The sequence below is a fragment of the Chironomus tepperi genome, unplaced genomic scaffold (assembly GCF_022539635.2).
Source record: "Chironomus tepperi strain 1889 unplaced genomic scaffold, CSIRO-AGI_Ctep_v1 contig_7, whole genome shotgun sequence".
NCBI lineage: Eukaryota > Metazoa > Arthropoda > Insecta > Diptera > Chironomidae > Chironomus > Chironomus tepperi.
The window spans coordinates 415,452-427,468 of record NW_027226129.1 but is presented as its reverse complement, the minus strand read 5'-3'; the positions used below and the strand labels follow the sequence as shown (position 1 = coordinate 427,468).

Below are 12,017 nucleotides of genomic sequence, written 5' to 3'. Positions count from 1 at the left end.
TGTCTATTCAGATTCAAATTTTTTTTCATTATACTAACCTAGTACTAAAGCTTGAAGTCGATTTGAATCGTCTCGACCTCATACAAAATTCAAGTCAACTTCGAGTTCTGTCTAGAATACTAGCCATTCAGTGATTAAGAACCACAAAAATTCCAACTAAATTTGGTTTACATTCAATTTTTACATCTGCAATTTGCCTACTTTGTGTTCCTCGTGTTGCTCAGATACTGAATAAATTTTTCAAAAAAATTCTGTAAAAAGCCAAATTTCAATTTAATAAAAAATTCCAAAAAATAAAAAATTTAATCATGAAAATGCGAGAAAATCATCAAAAAACGTGCGACAAAAAAGTAAATAATATTTTTCCACAGTTGGCAGTTCCACGAACACTCGTGCAAGTCTAAAGTCGGTGAGAAAATTGTTTTTTTGCAAAAAAAAAAGTGAGAATCTTGAAGGTGCTGAAAAGTTAGCGACGATTTATTGCCATTTTTGTTTGTCTAAATTGCAAATTTCTGTAAATAAAATAAAATAAATAAAGGAATTCAAGGATGAGGTCAACTCGATGTCACATTTGAATCCCTTCCATTTCCAGTTTCACAATATTTTTTTTTTGTGTGACTTCATTTACATTAATCCATTTAATCTTTAAATGCTTTGTCTGTAAACAGAACAACAACAACAACAAACTTTTATGGATATAAAGTTTTTAATAAAGCTTTTGAGGATTGACTTTAATTTATGGAGAGAAATTTTTATTGCCTTTTGTCTAAATGTCTAAATGGCTTTTGTGACATGAGCGTCGACAGATGTTTCTTGTTGATAAAGGGGAGGAGGGGAGGGATGTGAGGAATGGGGGAGATGAGAAGGATGGGTGTTGACTCATTGATCATGCTTATTGGGAATCTTGCAGTGCCTTCAGGTCCTTTGCTTTGAGTAGTTACACATTGCATTGCTGAATCCCTTCATTCTGTTAAATATCTTGTAACTTGCTATTTTGCAATAGTATAATTGAAACATGTTCTTGAGCACCTTGTTTGCATACATCTAAGATGACTGCTTGTGCTACATCATCAATTGCTCCGTTCTCAATCCTTCAGCAGCAAATGTGTGGATCGCTAAAATTTATCGAATTTTTGGATTTATTTTGACGAAAAGTCCAATCAAATTGATTTTTTTTCAAAATAGAGAAGATAAGTAAGGCTGGCATTGAAGGAGGGATGAGTGGTGTCAGCCAACACTTTTCTTCCTCAATTTTGGTCAGAATCGGCTTCCGCCTGCCAATCCGACATGTGCTTCAATATATCCCCCTACAATTCTATACTATTGACCTTACAACTCAACAATAAAGCATCCAAAGTCTATAAAAACAAACAGCATAAACAACTTATCAGTATCAACATATCGTGATTCCAATTACTTTAATTTTCTAGAACTTTTTTTTTTCTTTGTTTTTTATTCAATTTTGTCTGAACTGAAATTCTAATACATAATTCATAGAATATATTAAGACATTGTTTGCTTCCAAAATTATAGTATACATTATATGTATTACTTTACAAGATTTAGAGACATTTAAGGTATGGGAGCAACCTTTGGACAGAGTTGTGTGATTTTATAGGTCGACCAAAAACGGCGAGCGATAAAAAACAATCCCGATCGGCACAAATTGAAATGTTGCCACCAAGTGGCTGCCACTTGGCTTTAAGTATACGACCGAGTCGTCGCCGTGGTGGCAACATTTCAATTTGTACCGATCGGGAATGGTCAATAAAATCGATGAACAACTTGCCGATTCTCTCGGCCGTCGACATCGGCAATCACAATTCTGCCTTTGGATATCCAAGAATTAAGGAATGAATGTGATATTGTTTAGATAATTCGATAATTGGATCAAATTGATGGATAAGTTTAGCTATTTTGGGTCACTTTTTGAGTCTTTTTTTTGGTAATTTTGGGATTGGAATGTAGACAGGAGTTGGAGAAATGAAGTCAAATGGACTCAAGATTGTAATGTAGAGTTTGAATTTTTGGGAAGTCAAGATGGACTGAAATATGAGTTCAAGGGTGTATTAAGAGGATGAGTAGATTATCAATTACACCCAGTTGTGAGCAATCTGTGCGTTGTGCTGAAAAAGCCATGAACCGTGTTTGTCAACAAGATGTGCCCCGAAATATACAAGGTTGTCCACCACTGATTTAACCCAAGAAACTTCCATCTGAATTTTGACATTAGAGTCTCGTTTGCGGTTCCAGTTTCGGGCACAGTCTCAAAAATTCCTCGAAATTGACATTTTAAGACTTCTTACTTAATTGTAAGTCACCGACACCACGGGAAAATCCTACAAATATCCCGCAGAATCTCGCTGTGATTCCCTGGGTTATTCCCGAGGATTTCCCGTTGTGTCGGTGACCAACACTCTTCCTACCACTTCCTAATTACCAATACTAAATTTATTATTACTTTATATCTATTAACAGCTCCACTCCCATGAGTTCTATATCCGCTCGTGTAATCACCCACGATCTATAAAGTCTTAATAAGTTACCCCAGTTATCCGTAAATTGATAAACTTTTTTGATCAACAGAACTCCACTGAAGCTTAAAATATTTACAAAAATAAAACTCTTTTGATACAAAATTTAATTAAATATTAATGCTGTCACAGCAGCAGCAGCAGCACAAAAAAATTCCATCCAACCTTTTATCCCAAATTTTTATGTTATTTATATTAGAAGTTAAGTAAGTAATGTAGGATGTTGTTTGGGATTTGATTCTATTTTTAGGAATTTTATTTGATATTTTTAATGAATTTTTTATGACAATTTTTACTGACTTTTCGGAGAGGTTGGAAGTTGCTTAATGCTAAAAATAGCTTTTTAAGTAGCTTTCTATCCACGATTGAGGGTCTACTTACTTCACTGGTCGCACAGATCAACTGTGACTCATGTCCTTTCACAAAAATCGTCTAAAACTGCCTCTATTGCTGCCTATCCTCTGCTAATTCCCAATACCAAGTGCTATACTGTCTCTATTGATGTCGAGGTTCCTCTTTCCCAACCTTAACGCTTTAAAGCACAATAAAATGAAACAAATTATTAAAAATCTAGCAATTGACCATCTTGACTTTGATTTGTTGCAGAATTCGGATCAAATCCGGTAACATGGCAGAGTCATGGTAACTTAGTAACAGATTTCAGACCTATTGACTTGTTCTACTCAGAGAATACAAAAAAATGTCAATTTTTTAGGTTCTTAAGGAGTTTTTTTTCGGATTTTATGTTGAAAATCGTGTCAAATTTTTTGAATTTTGTTCAAATTCACGAATTTGGCTTAACTAGGGAAGACAGGCTTTAACTTATCTCCACTTCCTTGGATACATACCTCGTAAGTTAAAGGTGACCTACTCATATTGTTGATTACTTCGCACAGAGTTGGCAGGACTCCATTGTACTCCAAATGGTCTTAAAAGGCTCTTTAAGAATCTGAACTCCAATGATGTTGGACTCAGTTGAAGTGTGATTCCATTGAATTTGGAGTCAAAAAAGGAGTTCAGTCAACTCTGACATCTCAAAGACACTTAACAGCACATGATTAACCCTATATTAATATCTCAGGTGTCACTTATAGACTAATTTATCCAAAATTGTTCAATAAAATGACACAGACACCATCGACACTTCTTCAATCCACTCACAGACACTTGCCAGCTCACAATAACATCTCAAAAAATTTCCCTCAATTGACTTCATCTTCACACACAAAAAAATAACAGAAAAGTTTCATCAAGGATTTCGCAATAAATTTCATTGAGTTTTTTTTTTTTGTGGAACAGATGGATGGAAAAAAAGTTTTAATATAAACATGGAGCTTCTTTGATGAGCATTTAATGCTTTTGACATTAATTTTATGAGAATGTGAAGGTGCCTGAACCATGTGAGGGCGCCTGAATTTAAAAAACCTTCAAAAACTCAAATGTGAAGGCACCTGAACCTCAAAACTCAAATGTGAAGGCACCTGAACCTCAAAATTCAAGTGTGAAGGCACCTGAACCTCAAAACTCAAATGTGAAGGCACCTGAACCTCAAAATTCAAGTGTGAAGGCACCTGAACCTCAAAACTCAAATGTGAAGGCACCTGAACCTCAAAACTCAAGTGTGAAGGCACCTGAATCAAGAAACTCAAGTGTGAAGGCGCCTGAACCTCACTTTATTCACTATAATGACACAAATTTTTATTAAATTTCCTTAATTTGCTTCATTTTCCATACAGCATTAATAATCTAAATCTTTTTTTAAATTCATTTGAGTCTCGACATTATTCATAAAATATTTAAAGACTAGGAATGAGGAAGTAGAAGCAAGAAAAGAAACAAGACACAGCAAACATACTTTTGAGGGGATTTGATATGCTTACATATGTGAAATGTTCGGTTATGTAAATCAGGCATAAATTATGGAATTTTTTATGAATAATGAGACTCGCGATGGAATTGAAATGAAGCTGATTTTGTATTGTGAATATGTTGAATTTGTGTCTTGTTTACTTATTGGTGCGTAATGGGGTCGGAAATGGTCGGTTGTAAGCTATACCAGAGGTGTACTCACCCTCTGCCTCTTTTTGGAAATTTTGGATGTTTAAATAAAAAAACCAGAGTGTGGTCGTCTAAAATTCGAGTTTTTCGATATTAGATTGTCGAAAATTTCGAACTTAACTTAATTTAAAATAAAAATTTACGTTACGAAGAAAAGTTAGAGTAACGGTAAAAAAAATTTGAATTTTAACGCCAAAAAAAATTTGAATTTTAACGGTCAAATAAATTTGAATTTTTACGACAAAAAAAAAATTTGAATTTTAACGGCAAAAAAAAAATTTGAATTTTAACGCCAAAAAAAATTTGAATTTTAACGGTCAAATAAATTTGAATTTTTACGACAAAAATTTTTTTTTGAATTTTAACGGCAAAAAAATATTTGAATTTTAACGGCAAAAAAAAATTTGAATTTTTACTGCATTTTTTTTTTTGAAAAAATTAACGGTCGTTTTTGAGACAGTCACACAGACAGTCACCTGACCCCCATCTACCCTCCTGTATACGTCCATGAACCATACCATCCCTAGTCTGATTTTGGACCTGATACCCTTCTGACAAGGTGCCAAGGAAGTCGGATTTCAAAGTCCAAGTCCAATTGAGTCTACCCCAGCATGTAGTCCTGCCAAATCTATCCAACAGTAATTATCCCACCACACAGCACATAGCCAACAGTCTTGTTTTCAATTCCTCATTTCCATTCCACTTCCTCACCATTTCACTTATTTATGGATTAAACCTCATAAAAAAAAGGTTGATTTATTGACTGTAATTTTCATTAGCACACCTACCTACCTCCAGTTACTTGAAGTAAAAATTCATAAATTTTTGATGCGATGATACCTTTTGTCTTCATTTATAGTATAATGGAAGCCTTAATATGTGTGGGCAAAATGACCTTGAGTTGAGTGATGAGGAAGACAACATTTTGATTGAATTAAGCAGAATCAATTCAGAAGTTTGAAGGCTGTGCATGTCAGGAAATGGAATTGGGGTCAATTAAGTGACGGAAGTCGCAATAGAGTCAGATTCCGAGTAAAAGGATTATAATCAGCCATCTCGTTGCGGTGCCATCAGGACAACTGTCACATCATACTGTCAATACAGCAACATAGCACTTTCCTAACCCACACGATATACTACTCAGAATTAGTCATCCCGCAAGCATCAGAAATTGAATCCAAAATCAACAAATTCCAATTATGTCGTCCATAAATTCACTTCCGAATAACCCACACCAATGGAACCAAACTCCAATGTCAATGTAAACATTCTAACCATTACATTCTGGTCACGTGGGTTGATGCCTTTTCCTTTTTCATGTATCCATGCCTTCATAGAAGGAATTAAAGTGAATTCTTAAGTGATTTTAACTGAAATCGCTTTAGAACTGAGATGAAAATGTGCTTTAAGGTATTGTAGGATGTATGCAAATATAGTCGATGAGATGGTGGGAAGCAGCAGGTGTCCTTATGTGATATATAGGAATTATTAAGACATTTACCATCCTTAGATGTTGAAGCTTTTTTAGCAATTTTTTTGGGGTCATTTGGAAGATAGAAATGACTTAAATGTGAAATTATTGAGGTTCAGGTGACTTTACAACTTTTACAACTTTACAAGTAAATCCAAACATTCAAGTTGACTAAGTTGTCACTGACAAGTTGACGATCATGTTGACAGTCAAGTTTGTAATCAAGTTGACGATAAAGTTGACAGTCAAGTTTGTGATCAAGATGACAATCAAGTTGATCATCAAGTTGACGATCAAGTTGAAAATCAAGTTTAAAATCAAGTTGAGAATCAAATTATGGATCAAGTTGACTATCAAGTTGACAATCAAGTTGACGATCAAGTTGACAATCAAGTTGACAATCAAGTTGACTATCAAGTTGACAGTCAAGTTTGCTTATTATTAATGTTTTTGAAATTGGAGAGTTTAAGGTTAAGATGCTGAATTATTATCTCCAATAGACTTAAAATCTTAAAATCTTAAAATCTCTTTATCTCCTTCTTGTTCCTTCCAAAAATAACCTTAAAAGCCAAAACACCCAGCAACATGTTTACATAAAATAAAATAAAGTCTCAAAAAGGTAAAATGTTGTTAAAAACAAAAGAGGAATTTGGCATATAAATCCTCAACTTTGAGCTATAAAAAAAAGGGTTAAAAATAAACTTTTTTTTCATGTTTTTGATTCCAAAATGAGTCAAGTTCTGAGCAACAACAGGAAGCATTCAAGGCAGCACAATAAATAATTACTTACGAATGGATACGCAAGTCTTGTCTGACGGAACTTAATACTTTCAATGTCATAAAAGATCCATTAAGGCACAAATTTTTTTGTGTGCTTGTTTTTATATCCGATAAGATTCTCTCGAGGATGTAAATAGCAATCAATTCTAATTATAGGTGATGGGCTTGTGGAAAGGATTTTTTTGGTGCTGAATTTTTACTTGTATGTTAATTTTTTGTGTCTTTTGGGAGCTGCTTGTTTTGGTGTTGATTGAGTGGATAATTGATGATAAAAATTCAGAACATTAAGCTTTAATTCATTAGTGGTTAAAGCATTACAACACAACTTTCAAGTTGACTAAGTTGTCACTGTCAAGTTGACGATCAAGTTGACGATCAAGTTGATGATCAAGTTGACGATCAAGCTGCCAATTTAGTTGACGATCCAGTTAGTGATGAAACTAACAATCAAATTGACGATCAACTTGACAATCAATTCAACTTTATTGTCAACTTGATCGTCAACTTGATCGTGAAATTGCTTGTCAACTTGATCGTGAAATTGCTTGTCAACTTGATTGTCAACTTGATCAACAATTTGATTCTCAACTTGATCGTCAACTGGATTAAAAATTTGACTGTCAACTTGATCGCCAACTTGATTACAAACTTGATTTTCAACTTGATCACTAACTTGACTGTCAGCTTGATCTTTTACTTTATCGTCAACTTTATCGTCAACTTGATCGTCAATTTGATCGTCAACTTAATCATCAACTTGATTACAAACTTGATCGTCAACTTGATCGTCAACTTGACAGTGACAACTTAGACAACTTGAAAGTGTCAATTTAGTCAACTTGACAATAATGACTTAGTCAACTTGAAACCTAAATCCTAGTCAACTTAAATTAGTCAAGTTAATCAACATTCACGCACCAAAAAGAGCAATCCAAAGCCAAATCCAAAGCCAAATCATACAAAATAGCTCCAAAATATCCAAAAACACATGAAATTCATGCCATGAATATCAATTAATAATGAAAAGACTTCCACCCGTTCACATTACTCTGTCATAAACACTTGCCTTAATTCACATCCTTCACATCCAAAAAAAAAGTCTTCTTCCACTTCCACTTCCTCTCACAAGCATTAATTCTCGACAATAAGATCCCACATCCTGATAATTTAATTAAGATTTATACTTGAATCTATTTTTGGATGTAAAAAAGTACGTAAATGTATGACTCGATTGAGAGGATGTGTTAGACATGACATGTCAATTAATCTGCTGGAGTCAGTGGTGGACAACCTGTGTGACGTGGGACATCTTGGTGGTAAGCATCGATTGTAACTGCATACGTCATGCGGTTCATGACATATCCATTAGTGTGCCGCGGCTTATAGGTTGTGCACCACTGTCTCAAATGCTTTACAGCAGTACTAGGCAACCTAAGTGCCGCGGCATACTGGACTTATGACATGAACCGCATGTTATGTTCCTGACTAACCACCAAAGTCGCATCACGACACAAAGGTTGCCCACCACTGTTTTAAACGCTCTTAAAGCAGAGGTGGACAGCCTGTGTGACAAGGCACACCTTTGCGGCTCATGATTCCTGAGAAATTGGCATTACTCTAGTGTGTCACGGCACATAGGTTGTCCACTACTGTCTTAAACACTTTACAGCAGTGTTGTTCAACCTTTGTGCTGCGGTACACTAGAATAATGCCAAGAATCGCACGTCGTGTGTGATTTCAGTCCTGACTAACCACAAAGGTCATACCGCGGCACATAGGTTGTCCATCCCTGTCTTAATCTCTATGAAGCAGTGTTGCCCAACCTTTGTGCCGTTAAAAAATTCTGAAAATGCCATAAATCGCATGCCGTGTGCGGCTACAGTCCTGCATTAATCCCAAGATGTCCCTTACCACACTAGGTTGTCCACCCCTGCCTTAAAACTCAGACAATTTTCTATAAAAAGCCAATAATTTACCAAAAAAAATTTTTACTACAACGCATTTTATGTGCGTGTCTTTAAGTCTACCCATGAAATTGGGTGGAAGTGATTGAACAACCGTGAAATTATTTTATATTTTTATCGAGACCCGGAGGCGTGATGAATTGTGAAAGTATTGTTATGACTTGTAATATTTTCATGAGATTAATTATAATGAGTGTAATTAAATGTAATTGAATGAGTTAGGGTGGGGGTGGGGTGAGGTAGGTGGAATGGTGGATCTTGATGCTGTGATTGGGTTTTTTGGAGGTAAATTTGGATAGCTTTTGGAGATTTTGAGGTTATTTTTTCAATTTTGAGGTTATTTTCCAAATTTTAAGGTTATGTGTCATAATTTTGAGGTTATTTTTTCAATTTTGTTGCTAAAAATTGCACAATTTTGAGGTTATTTTCCAAATTTGACGTTATGTGTTGAAATTTTGAGGTTATGTGTCGAAATTTTGAGGTTATTTGTCGAATTTTTGAGGTTATGCTCCTCAAATTTGAGGTTATGTTACCAAACTTTAAGAAAATGCTTCACAATTTTTAAAGATTATTGTTTATCTTTCTTAATTCCAACATAAAAATCAGATTACATTGAAGAATTTTTCCCAGAAATTTTCCCTTCTCAGAAAATAATGAATCCTTATTATAATAAATTTGAAAAACAAAACAATTATTTGAATTTATGTAGATATAAAGTTACCTTTAGTCGTTACTACGTGTCCTTTTTTTGATACATTTTGGTACACATACCAGAATATTTATTGTTCCTTACTTTGACATATTTACACAAATATATTAAAAAAGAACATTCTCATTTCCGTTTCCTTGTTTACGACTCGTCCGATGTCTTCTTATTTTGGGTATAGCAATAATTGAATTCAGGATGGAAGTCAGGATTTTGAGGTTAGAATGATGAATTTTAAGGTTAGGATGCTAATTTTAAAGTTATTTTGAAAAATTTGAGGTTATGCCGTTTAATTTGAGGTTAAGTTACTAATTTTGAGGTTAAATTCCAAAATTTTGAGGTTATGTTACCAAATTTTGAGGTTATGTTACCAAATTTTGAGCTTAAATTGCCATATTTTGAGGTTATGTGTTGAAATTTTGAGGTTATGTGTTGAAATTTTGAGGTTATGACCCAAATTTTGAGGTTTTGTCCCAAAATTTGAGGTTATCTGTCGAATTTTAAGGTTATGTCCCAAATTTTAAGGTTATGTCCCAAATTTTGAGGTTATGTTTCAAATGTTGAAGTTATGCAACAAATTTTTGAGGTTATGTGTCGAATTTTTGAGATTATGAAACAAATTTTTGAGGCAATGTTGTCAAATTTTAAGGTTATGTGTTGAATTTTGAGGTTATGCTTCAAATTTTGAGGTTATCTGTCGAATTTTTGAGGTTATGTTGCTCAATTTTAAGGTTATGTGTCGAATTTTTGAAGTTATACTTCAAATTTTGAGGTTGTGTCTTAATTTTGAGGTTTTATGTCGAATTTTGAGGTTATGTTACTCAATTTTGAGGTTATGTTACCAAACTTTAAGAAAATGCTTCACATTTTTGAAGATTATTGTTTATCTTTCTTAATTCCAACAAAAAATCAGATTACATTTAAGAATTTTTCCCAGAAATTTTCCCTTCTCAGAAAATAATGAATCCTTATTATAATAAATTTGAAAAACAAAACAATTATTTGAATTTATGTAGATATAAAGTTACCTTTAGTCGTTACTACGTGTCCTTTTTTTGATACATTTTGGTACACATACCCGAATATTTATTGTTCCTTACTTTGACATATTTATACAAATATATTAAAAAAAGAACATTCTCATTTCCGTTTCCTTGTCTAAGATTCGTCCGATGTCTTCTTGTTTTGGGTATGGGCAATAATTGAGTTAATGGTGGGAGTCAGGATTTTGAGGTTAGAAGGATGAATTTTTAGGTTAGGATGCCAAATAGAGGTTATTTCGAAAAAATTGAGGTTATGCAATCTAATTTTGAGGTTATTTTATCAAATTTTGAGGTTAAATTCCAAAATTTTGAGGTTATGTTGCCAAATTTTGAGGTTAGGTAGCTGAATTTTGAGGTTAAGTTATCAAATTTTGAGGTTATTTTGCCGAAATTTGATGTTTCCAAATTTTGAGGTTAAGTTGCCAATATTTGAGGTTAAACTCCCATATGCTACCCCTAACCCCCTGAATACCCCTCTTATTATCAAAAGTCGCAATACAAATTCAATATTTACTTTGCCATTTTTTTTTATCACTTGACTGAGCTCAAATCAAGCAAAAATTTTGCGTCATTAAGTGCTCAATGCTTATCATATTTCTGAATTATAATTCTAGTCATGACGAGCACTTAAAAATAATTTGCATTTTATCATCGTCCCCAGACTCATTATCAGAGAGATGTTTTGTTTACATTATTTATTAACACTCGATAGATTTTGTGGTGATTTTTAATGAACCGTGTTGATTTTTTTGTTGTTGGACATGAAAATATTTATTGGATAGGGTTCAATTTTGAGGTTAAGTTGCTCAATTTTGAGGTTAAGTTGCTGAATTTTAAGGTTATTTTGCTGAATTTTAAGGTTATGTTGTAGTTATTGAGGTTAAGTTGCTTAATTTTGAGGTTATGTTACTGAATTTTGAGGTTAAATTTCTAAATTTTGAGGTTATGTTTTTAAATTTTTAGGTTCAGTTGCTCAATTTTGAGGTTATGTTGCTCAATTTTGAGGTTGAGTTGCTCAGTTTTAAGGTGTAGTTGCTCAATTTTGAGGTTAAATTTCCAAGTTTTGAGGTTATGAATTCTAAATTTTGAGGTTATCAAATCTAAATTTTGAGGTTATGAATTCAACTTCAACATTATTTAACCAATTTCTTCTTATTTCCTCTCATTTCAGCTCAAATATAAATGGAATTCAATCCAACCTTGAGAAATGCTTTTGACAATCTAGCTCAAAAAAGTGAAAATTATTACAAAAGTACTCGTTCTTATCGAGTTACTTCAGCGCATTTTTGTCCCAGCGATCAGTAATTGATTTTTAAGTTAGTTCCCCGTCTATAAAAAAAGATCCAGTAGAATCCATATAACTCCCAGACCGACAAAAACAAGATCCAGTAGGATCCAGGTCACTTCCAAATATATAAAACAAGATCCAGTAGGGTCCAGGTCACATCCAGAAGTACAAAA

The 12,017-nt window shown here is 33.6% G+C and overlaps 1 long non-coding RNA gene across 1 annotated transcript in view; it reads left to right on the top strand.

The window, feature by feature from the left end:
* Positions 1–11,797, top strand: part of LOC139090670 (uncharacterized) — a 29,279-nt gene extending 17,482 nt beyond the window's left edge. Inside the window, exon 3 of the long non-coding RNA XR_011544446.1 lies at positions 11,728–11,797. This is a non-coding gene — a long non-coding RNA (uncharacterized lncRNA). The remainder of the gene's footprint in view (positions 1–11,727) is intronic.
* Positions 11,798–12,017: the final 220 nt, after the last annotated feature.